The following is a 14,538-nucleotide window of genomic DNA, read 5'->3' as shown; positions in this document are numbered from 1 at the left end:
CACCACCGTGTTTCTCGAAGCAGATGCATTAGTGAAGTCCCATCTCTTCACCTGCACAAATGCACTCAGGCCCGGAAGATACCGTCCTATTTCTTGTTAGGAAACCTGTGGACTCGATGTCCTGACAGGCTGGAGTTAGTGTAACCTCCACAAACACAATGATTTACCATGACGATGATAAATTGAAATAAAAATAACTACCGAAAACACACTGACTCACGCCCACTCGAAGCAGAGCTCAGCACACGACTCCCTCTCGTGACGCAATATGACGCGATGTTAGAAAAAAAGCGGCTTTTGAGAACTGTCTTCTTCTTCTTCTTGTTGTGTTTATTGCATAGACAGTAAAAGAAATGGACACAGCAACCCCATTGGATTCAACGGAGACAAGTGAAGTCAATTAGAAGCACACACTTCCTGGGGGTCGAGCGTACTGTGCAGACTCAAACTGAGCTTGATGACGTAGATGTGACGTGAGCAACCTGTCTGACAATTGTAGGTCTTCTAATAGCTGTGCCAAGAGAAATCTGAATCACCCACCAAATCTTGCAGAGACGGCGAGCGTGAACAGGAGCAAATTTTGGTAAGTATTCTGATTAATTATTTTGTCATTTTGCATAATCACAATCCCCCGATTACCTCATAGACAGTAAAAGATTGCCTTCGAGCTTCTCCTCCTGTCCATACGGTAATTTCTCTACTGTGCGACAGAGAGTCGTGGGTTATGACGCAATCGTTAGCCTATTTTTTCAAAAACTGCTTCTACGGGGCCATAACGTAAGAAACAAGGTAATGGAGCCTTTCATACATTTTCGTGTTTCTTTAGAAATAATTAATGGACAAATAGAGTCTTTAAATGCCTCAGATGTAAAGTTATTCGCTGTCAAAGTGATGCCAAAATGAATGGGAGTCAATGGAATGCAAACAGCAAGTGGGGGTCCGCTAATCAATGGTGGTGCCCGAGGAAGCTTCAGTAAAATATGAAACCCTGCCCCCCTGGTTTATTGGCGGTGGGCAAGCCAAGTTTTGGTGCATTACCGCCACCAGCTGAACTGGAGTGTGGAGTGACAATGAGAAGCCTTTTATATTTATATATACAGGTCCTTCTCAAAAAATTAGTATATTGTGAAAAAGTTCATTATTTTCCATAATGTAATGATAAAAATTTAACTTTCATATATTTTAGATTCATTGCACACCAACTGAAATATTTCAGGTCTTTTTATTGTTTTAATACTGATGATTTTGGCATACAGCTCATGAAAACCCTCCTATCTCAAAAAATTAGCATATCATGAAAAGGTTCTTTAAACGAACTATTAACCTAATCATCTGAATCAACTAATTAACTCTAAACACCTGTAAAGATTCCTGAGGCTTTTAAAAACTCCCAGCCTGGTTCATTACTCAAAACCGCAATCATGGGTAAGACTGCCGACCTGACTGCTGTCCAGAAGGCCATCATTGACACCCTCAAGCGAGAGGGTAAGACACAGAAAGAAATTTCTGAATGTATAGGCTGTTCCCAGAGTGCTGTATCAAGGCACCTCAGTGGGAAGTCTGAGGGAAGGAAAAAGTGTGGCAAAAAACGCTGCACAACGAGAAGAGGTGACTGGACCCTGAGGAAGATTGTGGAGAAGGACTGATTCCAGACCTTGGGGGACCTGCAGAAGCAGTGGACTGAGTCTGGAGTAGAAACATCCAGAGCCACCATGCACAGGCATGTGCTTTTGAACCAGAAACAGCGGCAGAAGCGCCTGACCTGGGCTACAGAGAAGCAGCACTGGACTGTACTGTTGCTCAGTGGTCCAAAGTACTTTTTTCGGATGAAAGCAAATTTTGCATGTCATTCGGAAATCAAGGTGCCAGAGTCTGGAGGAAGACTGGGGAGAAGGAAATGCCAAAATGCCTGAAGTCCAGTGTCAAGTACCCACAGTCAGTGATGGTCTGGGGTGCCATGTCAGCTGCTGGTGTTGGTCCACTGTGTTTAATCAAGGGCAGGGTCAATGCAGCTAGCTATCAGGAGATTTTGGAGCACTTCATGCTTCCATCTGCTGAAAAGCTTTATGGAGATGAAGATTTCGTTTTCCAGCACGACCTGGCACCTGCTCACAGTGCCAAAACCACTGGTAAATGGTTTACTGACCATGGTATTACTGTGCTCAATTGGCCTGACAACTCTCCTGACCTGAACCCCATAGAGAATCTGTGGGATATTGTGAAGAGAAAGTTGAGAGACGCAAGACCCAACACTCTGGATGAGCTTAAGGCCGCTATCGAAGCATCCTGGGCCTCCATAACACCTCAGCAGTGCCACAGGCTGATTGCCTCCATGCTCACTGCTGTGTGTGCATTTGGATGGGTTAAATGCAGAGCACCAATTCCGAGTATGGGTTACCATACTTGGCAAATGTCACGACTTTCACTTTCACTTTCACTTTCATATTTTTATGGGGAGTCGTGGCCTAATGGTTAGAGAGTCGGACTCCCAATCGAAGGGTTGTGAGTTCGAGTCTCGGGCCGGCAGGAATTGTGGGTGGGGGGAGTGCATGTACAGTTCTCTCTCCACCTTCAATACCACGACTTAGGTGCCCTTGAGCAAGGCATCGAACCCCCAACTGCTCCCCGGGCGCCGCAGCATAAAATGGCTGCCTGTTCACAGTGTGTGTGTGTGTTCACTGCTCTGTGTGTGTGCACTTCGGATGGGTTAAATGCAGAGCACTAATTCTGAGTATGGGTCACCATACTTGGCTGAATGTCACGTCACTTTTATTCAACGATCTCTTAGCATGTTTATCTGCCATTTCATTTCCATCTATTCCAACATGTGCTGGAATCCATAAAAATGAAACAACCTTGTCATGAGCATGAAGTCTTTATAGCAGTTGCATGATTTCTATTATAATATCTTGTCTGCAATTTGATTGTCCCGACTGAATACTTCTTAGAGCCGCCAGTGAATCGGAGCATAAAACTGCTTTCTTAGTCTGTGCGTCTTCTAACCAATGTAAAGCTAAAACAATAGCAATCAACTCTGTAGTATATACAGATAAGTAGTCTGGTGTTCTTTTTGCAATAATTACTTCTTGTTGTGGTATGAGCATTGCTATTCCTGATCTTTTGATCCGTCTGTATAAATTTGAACGATGTCATAGTATAACCGTTTAATATACTGATTTATTTCATTGACTGCACCACTTTTAGATTTTTCCACTTCTAGTAGATACAGGTCTACTGCAGGCATATTAAATAACCACGGTGGGAGTGCAGGTATACATTGTTTGTGCCATTTCTCCTGCTATCCAACCAATGCTTTTTATATTTGTTCTCTCACGTTCCCAGCATTCTTCAAAAATCACCTTGATTGGATGTTTACTATCGTGGCCTTTTAAAGATACCCAGTAAACCATTTTTAATTGCATTCGTCTTTCTTCTAATGGCATTTCACCCATTTCTACCTGCAGGGCAGCTTTAGGTGATGTTCTAAATGCTCTGCAGCATATTCTCAAAGCTTGTGTCTGCACTTTGTCCATTTTTCCCAGTACATGCTGGCTTGCTGATCTGTATGCCATACATCCATAATCAATTGCTGACCTAACAACTGCCAGCTATATGTTTCTGAGAGAACTACAGCTAGCCCCCCATTCACTACCTGCTAAACATCTTATAACATTCAGTGCTTTCTTGGATTTAGTCAATTATTTTTCTACATGTATATTAAAGTTCAGTTTCTCATCTAGCCACACTCCAAGATACCGTACCACTGATACCTGCTCCAATTGTTTTCCATAAAGATATAACTTGATGCGAACATTCCTTTTCTTTGTGAAAAATATCACCTGTGTTTTCTCTACAGATATTCAAAATCCCCACTTCTCTGCCCACTCTTCATATTTATTTACTGCCTGCTGAACTTATATTTCTACCTCTTTTCCAAGGTGCACCATCATCTGCATATATTGACTTCCCCATTCCTTTTTCCACCTCATTAAATATATCATTGATCATTATATTAAATAAAAGGGGGCTACACACACTTCCTTGTGGAGTTCCATTTTAAACTGCATAAACTCTAGAGTATGATGTTCCCACTCTGACTTGGATTGTCTGGTCAAATACAAAGTCTAATACCCAGTTGTACAAACCCGATTCCAAAAAAGTTGGGATACTGTACAAATTGTGAATAAAAACAGAATGCAATGATGTGGAAGTTTCAAATATCAATATTTTATTCAGAATACAAGATAGATGACTTATCAAATGTTTAAACTGAGAAAATGTATCATTTTAAGGGAAAAATAAGTTGATTTTAAATTTCATGGCATCAACACATCTCAAAAAATTTGGGACAAGGCCATATTTACCACTGTGTGGCATCCCCTCTTCTTTTTATAACAGTCTGCAAACGTCTGGGGACTGAGGAGACAAGTTGCTCAAGTTTAGGAATAGGAATATTGTCCCATTCTTGTCTAATACAGGCTTCTAGTTGCTCAACTGTCTTAGGTCTTCTTTGTCGCATCTTCCTCTTTATGATGCACCAATTGTTTTCTATGGGTGAAAGATCTGGACTGCAGGCTGGCCATTTCAGTACCCGGATCCTTCTTCTATGCTGCCATGATGTTGTAATTGATGCAGTATGTGGTCTGGCATTGTCATGTTGGAAAATGCAAGGTCTTCCCTAAAAGAGACGATGTCTGGATGGGAGCATATGTTGTTCTAGAACTTGGATATACATTTCAGCATTGATGGTGCCTTTCCAGATGTGTAAGCTGCCCATGCCACACACACTCATGCAACCCCATACCATCAGAGATGCAGGCTTCTGAACTGAGTGCTGATAACAACTTGGGTTGTCCTTGTCCTCTTTAGTCCGGATGACATGGCGTCCCAGTTTTTCCAAAAAGAACTACAAATTTTGATTCGACTGACCACAGAACAGTTTTCCACTTTGCCACAGTCCATTTTAAATGAGCCTTGGCCCAGAGATAATGCCTGCACTTCTGGATCATGTTTAGATATGGCTTCTTTTTTGACCTATAGAGTTTTAGCCGGCAACGGCGAATGGCACGGTGGATTGTGTTCACCGACAAAGTTTTCCGGAAGTATTCCTGAGCCCATGTTGTGATTTCCATTACAGTAGCATTCCTGTATGTGATTCAGTCCCGTCTAAGGGCCTGAAGATTTTCCGGCCTTGACCCTTACGCACAGAGATTGTTCCAGATTCTCTGAATATTTGGATGATATTATGCACAGTAGATGATGAAAACTTCAAACTCTTTTCAATTTTTCTCTGAGAAACTCCTTTCTGATATTGCTCCACTATTTTTCGCCGCAGCATTGGGGGAATTGGTGATCCTCTGCCCATCTTCACTTCTGAGGGACACTGCCACTCTGAGAGGCTCTTTTTATACCCAATCATGTTGCCAATTGACCTAATAAGTTGCAAATTGGTCCTCCAGCTGTTCCTTATATGTACATTTAACTTTTCTGGCCTCTTATTGCTACCTGTCCCAACTTTTTTAGAACGTGTAGCTCTCATGAAATCCAAAATGAGCCAATATTTGGCATGACATTTCAAAATGTCTCACTTTCAACATTTGAAATCTATATCTGTATTCTATTGTGAATAAAAATATAAGTTTATGAGATTTGTAAATTATTCCATTCCTTTTTTACTCACAATTTGTACAGTGTCCCAACTTTTTTGGAATCAGGTTTGTACATTCTCCCTGAAATACCCATGTTTTTTATTTTTATTAGTAGTCCTTCCTTCCAAAGCATATCATATTCTTTTTCCACATCTGTAAAAACTCTTATTACATCCTCTTTATTTATCTGTGCTTTTCTTATCTCTGACTCTAGACATAATATTGAGTTCATTGTTGTTCTACCCTTTCAAAACCCACTCTGGAATGGCGAGAACAAGACTTTACTTTCTATCTCATATGTGAGTCTATTTACAATCAATCTTTCCATTATCTTACACATGTTTGACATCAATGCTATTGGTCTGTAGCTTGTTGCCTTAGATCTGTCTTTTCCTGGCTTAACAATTGGAACAATTATGGAATGTTTCCATGATTTAGGTAGTTTACCTTCTTCCCATATTTTATTATACAATTTTAATATACTTGCAATAGCAACATCCGACAATTTTCCTATCATGCTATAGCAAATCTCATCCTTTCCAGGTGATGTTTCTTTTACACTCATTATTGCTCTTTTAAGTTCATACAAAGTAAAATCTTTATCTAAACATGTTATTTTCTTCACATTTTTTAGTTATATCAGGGTTATCACCTTTAACTTTTTCCCTATTATTTCTTGCTTCTTCTGACAAATTATTATTGCTATGTATATTTTTAAACACTTTAGCTAAAAATTTCTGCCTTTTCTTCATTTGTAATTGCAACTTCTCCATTTCGTAATGCTGGCATTCTTGAAGTTTTATGTTTCCCACCCATTTTCCTAATCATGCCCCAAATACCAGAAATTTGTACATCCCATCCAATATTACTACAGTAATTCCTCCAATATTTTCTTTTTGCAGCTTTAATTGTTTTCCTTACAATAGCCTGAGCCCTTTTATATATCATAAGATCTTTATATAAAAATTATTATTTTACCTTCCTAAATGCTTTATTTCTTTCTCGAATAGCTTCTCTGCATTCTTCATTCCACCATGGAACTGCTTTCCTTATCCTTATTGTTGAATTTTTACCTATAATTTATGTTGCTGTTGCATGAATAATATTACAGACTTTTGCATTATATTCTTCCACATCATCTTGTAGATTATCCATATTAATTAACAGAGATGGGACCAAGTCACACATGTGTAAGTCTCAAGTCTTAACCTTCAAGTCTCAAGTAAGTCCCAAGTATTTTTTTCTTGGGCAAGTCAAGTCAAGTCAAGTCAAGTCAAGTCAAGTCAAGTCAAGTCAAGTCAAGTCACAAGCTATGTCAAGTCAAGTGAAGTCCTGTAGTAGGTCAAGTCAAGTCCAAGTCAAGTCACCTTATTATTGTAATTTTACCTGCAGAATCTGATCTTAATAAAGTTAAAAGACATGATATAAGTAACTGTCAGTAAATTAAAATAATTTGGATTTGCATTGTAAATACTCATGTTCAGTAAAATACATCATGGAATCAAACAAAATTGTAACTTCATAAAATTATTTATTTTTCACTTCTGCCAACAGTGTTTGAAATGTTTTAAATTTTCAACATTGAGTCCATAAAACAAATAACAGCTTAACATCCAACAGACTCCTCTCTGAACACCTCCCTCTCTCTCTCTCAAACACAGTTTACATACAACATTAAACTTTGTTACATTTCTCCTCTCTCTCACACACACACTCTCTCTCTCTCTCTCTCTCTCTCTCTCTCTCACACACACACACACACACACAGTCACTCTCTCTTTCTCTCTAAAAAAACAAAAAAAAATATATTTTTTTTTTTTTTTTTTTCTTTTATATACAATATATCACACACACACACACACAAAAAAAAAAAAAAACACACACACACACTCTCGCTCTCTCTCTCACACACACACACTCTCTCACACACTCTCTCTCTCACATACACACACACACACACACACACACACACACACACACACTCACTCTCTTTCTCTCTCTATCTCTCTCTCTCACACACACACACACATCCACTCAGAGTATATCCTTAATCATTACCACTTTTACAAGGTATTGAACTTGCAAAATATAAGATTCGAGATTGTTTATTTTTATTTAAAGGAATTAATTCATTATAAAAGCAATTTAAGGGAATAAAGAAAAAGAAAGAAAGGCTTATTGTATTACAGTATTTCACAATTGCTAAAACAAATTTCTTGAAACCTTCACCCATATTCTCAAAACTTTAAACACAAAACCCAGTCTTTAAACTGCATTCACAAAACCCCTGACTCTTCTGGCAAAATCAAACACTTGCCTCAAAACCATTTGATCTCTGCTCAAAATCAAACAATGCTTTCAAAACATAAACACAGCAAATCAATATATAAACACTCATCGGCATTCATTAGACACTACGTATTATATGGCCGAGTGTCTTGAACACCATGGTTGCTGATCAAATTGACAACAAAAAATTGCATCCAGCATCCAGGGCATGTAGTTACAGAGAAAAAATGTTTATTGCATATAGAAAATAATTTTGCCATAAATAAAAGTAAATAATTCACCAGTGTTAATTTTGGCAGACGTTTTTGATTTAGTCTTAGTCTTAGTCTTGAGACGAAAATGCTTAATGGGAAAAATGTTTATTGCAGTCATTTGTATTTGAGTGTTTTTCATAGTTTAGAGTCTAGTTTTAGTCGACGAAAAGTCATTGCATTTTAGTCAACTTTTAGTCACTACTTTTTAGTCAATAGTTTTAGCCAAACTGTAGTTACCAAAATTTATTTTGGTAGCGATTTTATATGTAGTTTTCAAATTAAGATAATCATTAATTCTTCTCTCTTTAGACCAAATCAATTAAGCTTATGAGAAATTTGAATCAAGGACTGAATTTGGAAAATCTTGAAGAAATTATGAAAATTTTCATTTTTGGGTGAACTTTCTCTTTAAGTGAAAAAAGGAGCAACTTATAAAAAATAGTATATACATATATATATATATATATATATATATATATATATATATATATATATATATATATATATATATATATATATATATATATATATATATATCAGATATATATATATATATATATATATATATTTAAAGAAGCACAATAAGACAAATACAATAGAGATACAAATTAAACTCATTTTTCAGATACTGTAGGTTTTATTTAACATGTATACATTTATTTAACATCTTTTGTTGGTTAACATTAATGACAGATAGGTATTTAATTTGGAATGCTGTCCTTTTAAGACAGAAGGCATGCATGAAATACTGACACACGTTCAGTTTTCACCCACCTGTTCACGTTCACTTAATCCATTACCTATTGTATTTACGTGAGATACTCTACACGATAAACATTTAGACTGCTGTGTGTGTATTTGAGCACTGAGAACTGATCGCGCGCTGTATATGAGAACCAGTGGTGGACAGTAACGGAGTAGCTTTACTTCGTTACTGTACTTAAGTACATTTTTCAAGTATCTGTACTTTACTGGAGTAGTTTTATTTTAAGTAACTTTTACTTTTACTTCACTACATTCACAAAGCATAAGATCGTACTTTTTGGTTCACTACATTCATAAAACATATCGTTACTCCTTATAATATATCACGTGCTCTGAGACGAAAGCGGTTGTATTTCAAGAACGAACTGATTCTTTTCAATGAAATCGGTTCGCAACTCGCACAAACGATTCGTTCACGAATTAGAATGATCTGATTGCAGCTGTTCCGAGTCTACAACTCACGATTCAAATGAACCGTTTAGTGCGAGTCTCTAGTGAACTCAATTCACAACCGGGAGATCTTGTGAGCGCGCGCGACTGATGCTGCTAAAAGTAAGTTACTAATGTCGAATTTTGAGTTTAATTATTGTAATTGAAAATCATATTTAGGTCAAAATTGTCAGTTGTTTGTGAACTAAATCTTCGGTAAAGGGTGATCTATTTAAGCCCACTGAAATGCTTGAATGCAAAACACATCAGCATCTGTGCCTCTTAGGTCAAAAAACAAAACATTAAATTAACACAGATTAAAATAAAATAACTAATGCACGTTCAAATTCCCGCTGCCATAACATTAACAGTTCTATTAAAATGTTACGCATTTATCCCTATGTGACGTCTGTATTTATATTGTTTTTCACCAGTATAAACGTTTATATTGTTTGAATTAACTAACCAAGTAGACAGATATGAATGTTTATTCATAACCATACTGAAAATAAGTAAATATTGGTAGCTGATGCTAACTGTCTAGCTAACAAGCTTGCTGGTGCTAAGTTGAGGTTATTTTTAAAAATAAAGTCTAAATATTTTTATTCAAGCACCTAGATATATTATATCTGGGGGAAAAAGAAAGGCTGTGATGTTCAGAACATGGTAACTACAGTAATTATTAAAGTGGGAAGTGATTGCCCTTGGGAGTATTTGGCCAGGAGTGTTTTTTACACCACAGACAAGGTTTCAGAAAATGTTCTTCCTAACTTCAGGCCTTATTCTCATGTCATATATAACTGTGATGTTCTGCAAAACAACAAATTTTAAAACACTTTTTTTCTTACTGGTGAAAATCTGATGATCAAATGTGACCCTGGAGCACAAAAGCAGTCTGAAGTCGCTGGGGTTTATTAGTAGCAATAGCCAAAAATACAATGTATGTGTCAAAATGTATGGCAAAAATCATTAGGATATTAAGTAAAGATCATGTTCCATGAAGATATTTTCTAAATTTCCTACTGTAAATATATAATAAATTATTTTTTGATTAGTAATATGCATTATATAAAAAATTATTTTTTGATTAGTAATATGCATTACTCAGATTTTCTCAGTGTTTTGATTTTTTTGTACCCTTGGATTCCAGATTTTCAAATAGATATCATCCTTTCCTAACAAACAAAACATCAATGGAAAGCTTATTTAATCAGCTTTCAGGTGATGCCTAAATCTCAATTTCAAAAAATTGACCCTTATGGTTTTGTGGTCCAGGGTCACAAATCTGTTTTCTCTCAGGTCGCAGTGTAAGCTTCACAGTGAACATTACTACATCACTCTTGTCAGCATAGTCCATATCAACAACAAAAATATATCTTGACTCCATGTAGTGGTTATTTTGAGAAAATTCCAGGTATTTTGAGCAGTAGGATTATAGAAAAAAATATGTGCTAATATAAAATTAAGTAGCCAGCCTATATAAAATTGCAAAATAAATCTATCTATCAGTACTTTTTTACTTAAGTACATAAAAAATCGAGTACTTTTGTACTTTCCCTCGAGTAAAATTGCAAAAGGAGTACTTTTACTTTTACTGGAGTATTATTTTATTATACGTATCTGTACTTTTACTCAAGTACTTGATTTGTGTACTTCGTCCACCACTGATGAGAACTGAGGAAGTGGAGCGTGCGCGCGCGCGACAGAGAGAACACTTCTATCAGAGTGATTCCACCTATCCCGTCTTCACTAACTTTAAGTTAATCGACGACAAATTGTGACGTGCGGTTACCTTATCCCTACCCCTTCGGGTGCTGAGGCCATTGTTTCAGATCGCTAGTTCGCGTTTTTGTAGTCTATGCATCCACTGCGGCTGCTATACTGACTAGATATTCAAACGCCCCTTAATCGATCGCAATCCAATGACAGGGACGCACATTTTGAAAGACAAAAGCCTATAGGATGCATTTTGAATGTCTGGTAGTCCTCAAATAACATTATAGTCCAGTCTCGTCTAGTTAACGAAAACGAGGCATAAATTTCGTCATAATTTCGTCATCAGATATTATTTTTAGCTCGTCAACGTCTCGTCTTCGTCACAGAAAAAATGTTCGTTAACGAATATTTTTCGTCGTCGTCTTCGTTAACGAAATTAACACTGTAATTCACAACTCAGTACAGCAAATATATTGCATACTGTAAGTACTGCAAGTAATACAGTATTGAATTTCTGTATTTTCAGCATAAAAATAAAGTAAGCCCAAAGAACAAAGACAACTCTAAATGAAAAGCGTATTACACAAAATATTGTGCAATTGCAAAATCAAAGTCAATGAGAGACTCATTCTGCCTCAGCATCCCGTCTTCGTGCTGGGTTCGGCCAGAGGACTTCGTCCACATCACATGCAATGTTGTCCCTTCCTAGGCAACGGGGGAAGAACCCTCTCGTGTGCCGGATCCAGCCTTGACAACACTCCACACCTATATCATCACAGGCCAATTCCATTGCCTGTAAAAGATTTACTCTTGTATATGGGATACGGTCATAGACTTTCCATCGCAACGCATTGTCCCAAACTGCATTGTCCCAAACCACAACATAGACAGGATGCACTGCCTGCTGATGATCCTGCTGCTCACGTTTAAACAAAACATCCCGAAGACCACCCAGAAATGTATGAAGATGGCCAGTGTTATATGGCCCCAGAGTTGCATGATGCATTTGATCTGAAATTACTATTCTTGGTCTTGCTCTTCGTTGTCCTTGTACACTTCCTCCTCGTCCACCACCTCTTACATGAACTCTTCCTCCTCTGCCTCTCACATTGTTTCCATCCATTGTGTTATCAACACTCAACGTACCTGGGCCACCTGTACTGGCTTATATTCTAGACAACTGATTTGATCACATCATTAGAAACAAGTGTGAACAATTTTGAGTTGTTGTGTGTAAACGATGACAGTTGTGTTGTAGTTGTATTTAACTTTTGCCACATGTATTTACCATTTTGCAACACAGTGCACAATGTGTTTTAGTGAGTAAGAATGTGTTTAGAGTTTTGCAAAAAGAGTGGATGAGATTTGCAAACAGTGTCTTAACTACCTGAACTTGTTTAAGGTTTTGCCTACAAAGTGACTGATTCGACAAATGGGTTTAGGCCACTGAGCATTGGGTTCAGAGAATGGGGTTTAGTGTTTTAGCAACTGTGAAATACTGTAGTGAAATAATTTTAACTATTTGCAGCTAATATTTTATTTTTAGTTATGCATGCATTGTCTCTAAATTAATAAAGGACATTATAGCATATTTCAATTCAAAAAGGCAAAATGTAATAAATAAATAAAAATGTTAAATGTTTATCTACTTACATTTTACCAGGCATTCGTTCAGTTCTTTAATCATTTTGACAATGATGAGCGAGACCGCTGAACTTTTAGTCTTCCTAACAACAGAGCGGTTCATAGTCCTAATGGAGTGCATCAGAGCAGCATCAAAAATATCAAATATTTTGCAGTGAATCTCTTATTTGCATCTTAAGTTTATTGCCAATAATAATGACAGGTTTGTGAAAATGTAGAACTCGGTGAGCTCGCGCAAAACACATCTTCAGCACAGTGACTCATTTGCACGTCTCTGATTGGTCAATGCGTTCAACAGACATGCCTGTGATTGGCTACAATGCTCAACGCTGCAAAAGCACGTCGTGAGTATCTTTAATGCAAAGGGAAAATATATAAAACTGTAATATGCACTTTTCATGATTATGTAATCGAGGTAGCTGTAGGCTTATTCACATTTGTATTTCTGATTAATTGTTTTGCTCTATGAGAAAGACAAGGTAACAAAATATTCGGGGCTTTACTATAAACATTCGGGGCTTAAGCCCCCTTAGCCCAGCCCTAGCGCCGCCCCTGCAAGAAACACGTTTATTTGACGGCCTGCTAGCGGATCGTTAGGAAAGATTAGATGAATGTGATCATTTATGTTTTGGCCTTTTTTGGGCCTTAAAATATCTGATACCACCTTTAATGGCTACTTTAGCTATTATTACATTAGCTAACTACCAACTAACCAGATAACATTAACAAATTGACAAGCACATACTGGGCAGAATGGCTCTTCAGATGACGGACGAAATTGGAGGTTGTCGTCTGGCTGTCCGAGATTTGTATGTTGCATGTCTTGCAAAGCGCTGTTCTTCTTTTGCCATCTTGCAAAAAATTCTTGAAGCCAAAAGCGATGACCCTCGGTACCCCTCCGGCTGACATGTTGATGTGATATCTGATCTAAGTGGGCGTGGTGTGTGTAAAGTGAGAGGGCATGACTGATGATAGTGTCGTGATCCAGTCATGACAACGCTATTCTCAGCCTGCGCTCCAGCTGAGTAATCAACTTTATTATTTTTAAATAATTTATATATTTTATATTCAAACTGAAAACATGATGTGATTAACACTCAAGTCATTCAAGTCATCGTGTCTCAAGTCAAGTCAAGTCCTAAGTCTTTAACTTCCAAGTCCGAGTCAAGTCTCAAGTATTTTATTTTTTGTCAAGTCACAAGTCATAAAAATAGTGACTCGAGTTGACTCGAGTCCAAGTCACCAAGTCACAAGTCCCCATGTCTGTTAATTAATCTCTGACTGCAAATATAGCTGAATCTTTCCCAGTCTGCATCTTTTAATTTCCATCTGTCTATATTCTTAGACTATATTATTATACTATAATTCCTATTCTACATCTTATTGGGTAATGATCACTCCCTATTGTAGATTTCTTTAATACCTTCCATAAACTTATATTAGCTATATTCTCTGATACAAATGTGAGGTCTAGGATTCGCAATATTTATTCTTGTACCAGAACCATCAATACACACCAACCCATTTTCATCCAATACCTCTTCAATTACTTTACCATTATAATTTGTGCTTTCACTACCCCATAGTGTACTGTGGCTATTAAAGTCTCCACACCATTGATAACTGTCAAGGAAACCGTCACTTTTTCTTCTAAATTTGTGGCCTCATATCTTGTAAAACATTTTCAAATCCTGCATTAACGGTTTATATGGTTATATATTAATTAGATTTTGTTTAACCTGCAATACGCACTTTATGATGACAGTAGGTTGGAATTTCCACAGTGAAACTGT

General features: G+C 37.3%; 1 pseudogene; it reads left to right on the top strand.

The window, feature by feature from the left end:
* The first annotated feature begins 446 nt into the window (after positions 1-446).
* The window catches only part of LOC109104230, a 29,237-nt pseudogene continuing 15,145 nt past the window's right edge, over positions 447-14,538 (top strand).

Source organism: Cyprinus carpio, chromosome A14 (genome assembly GCF_018340385.1).
Source record: "Cyprinus carpio isolate SPL01 chromosome A14, ASM1834038v1, whole genome shotgun sequence".
NCBI classification, from domain to species: Eukaryota; Metazoa; Chordata; class Actinopteri; order Cypriniformes; family Cyprinidae; genus Cyprinus; species Cyprinus carpio.
This window is presented reverse-complemented; position numbering and strand designations above follow the sequence as displayed.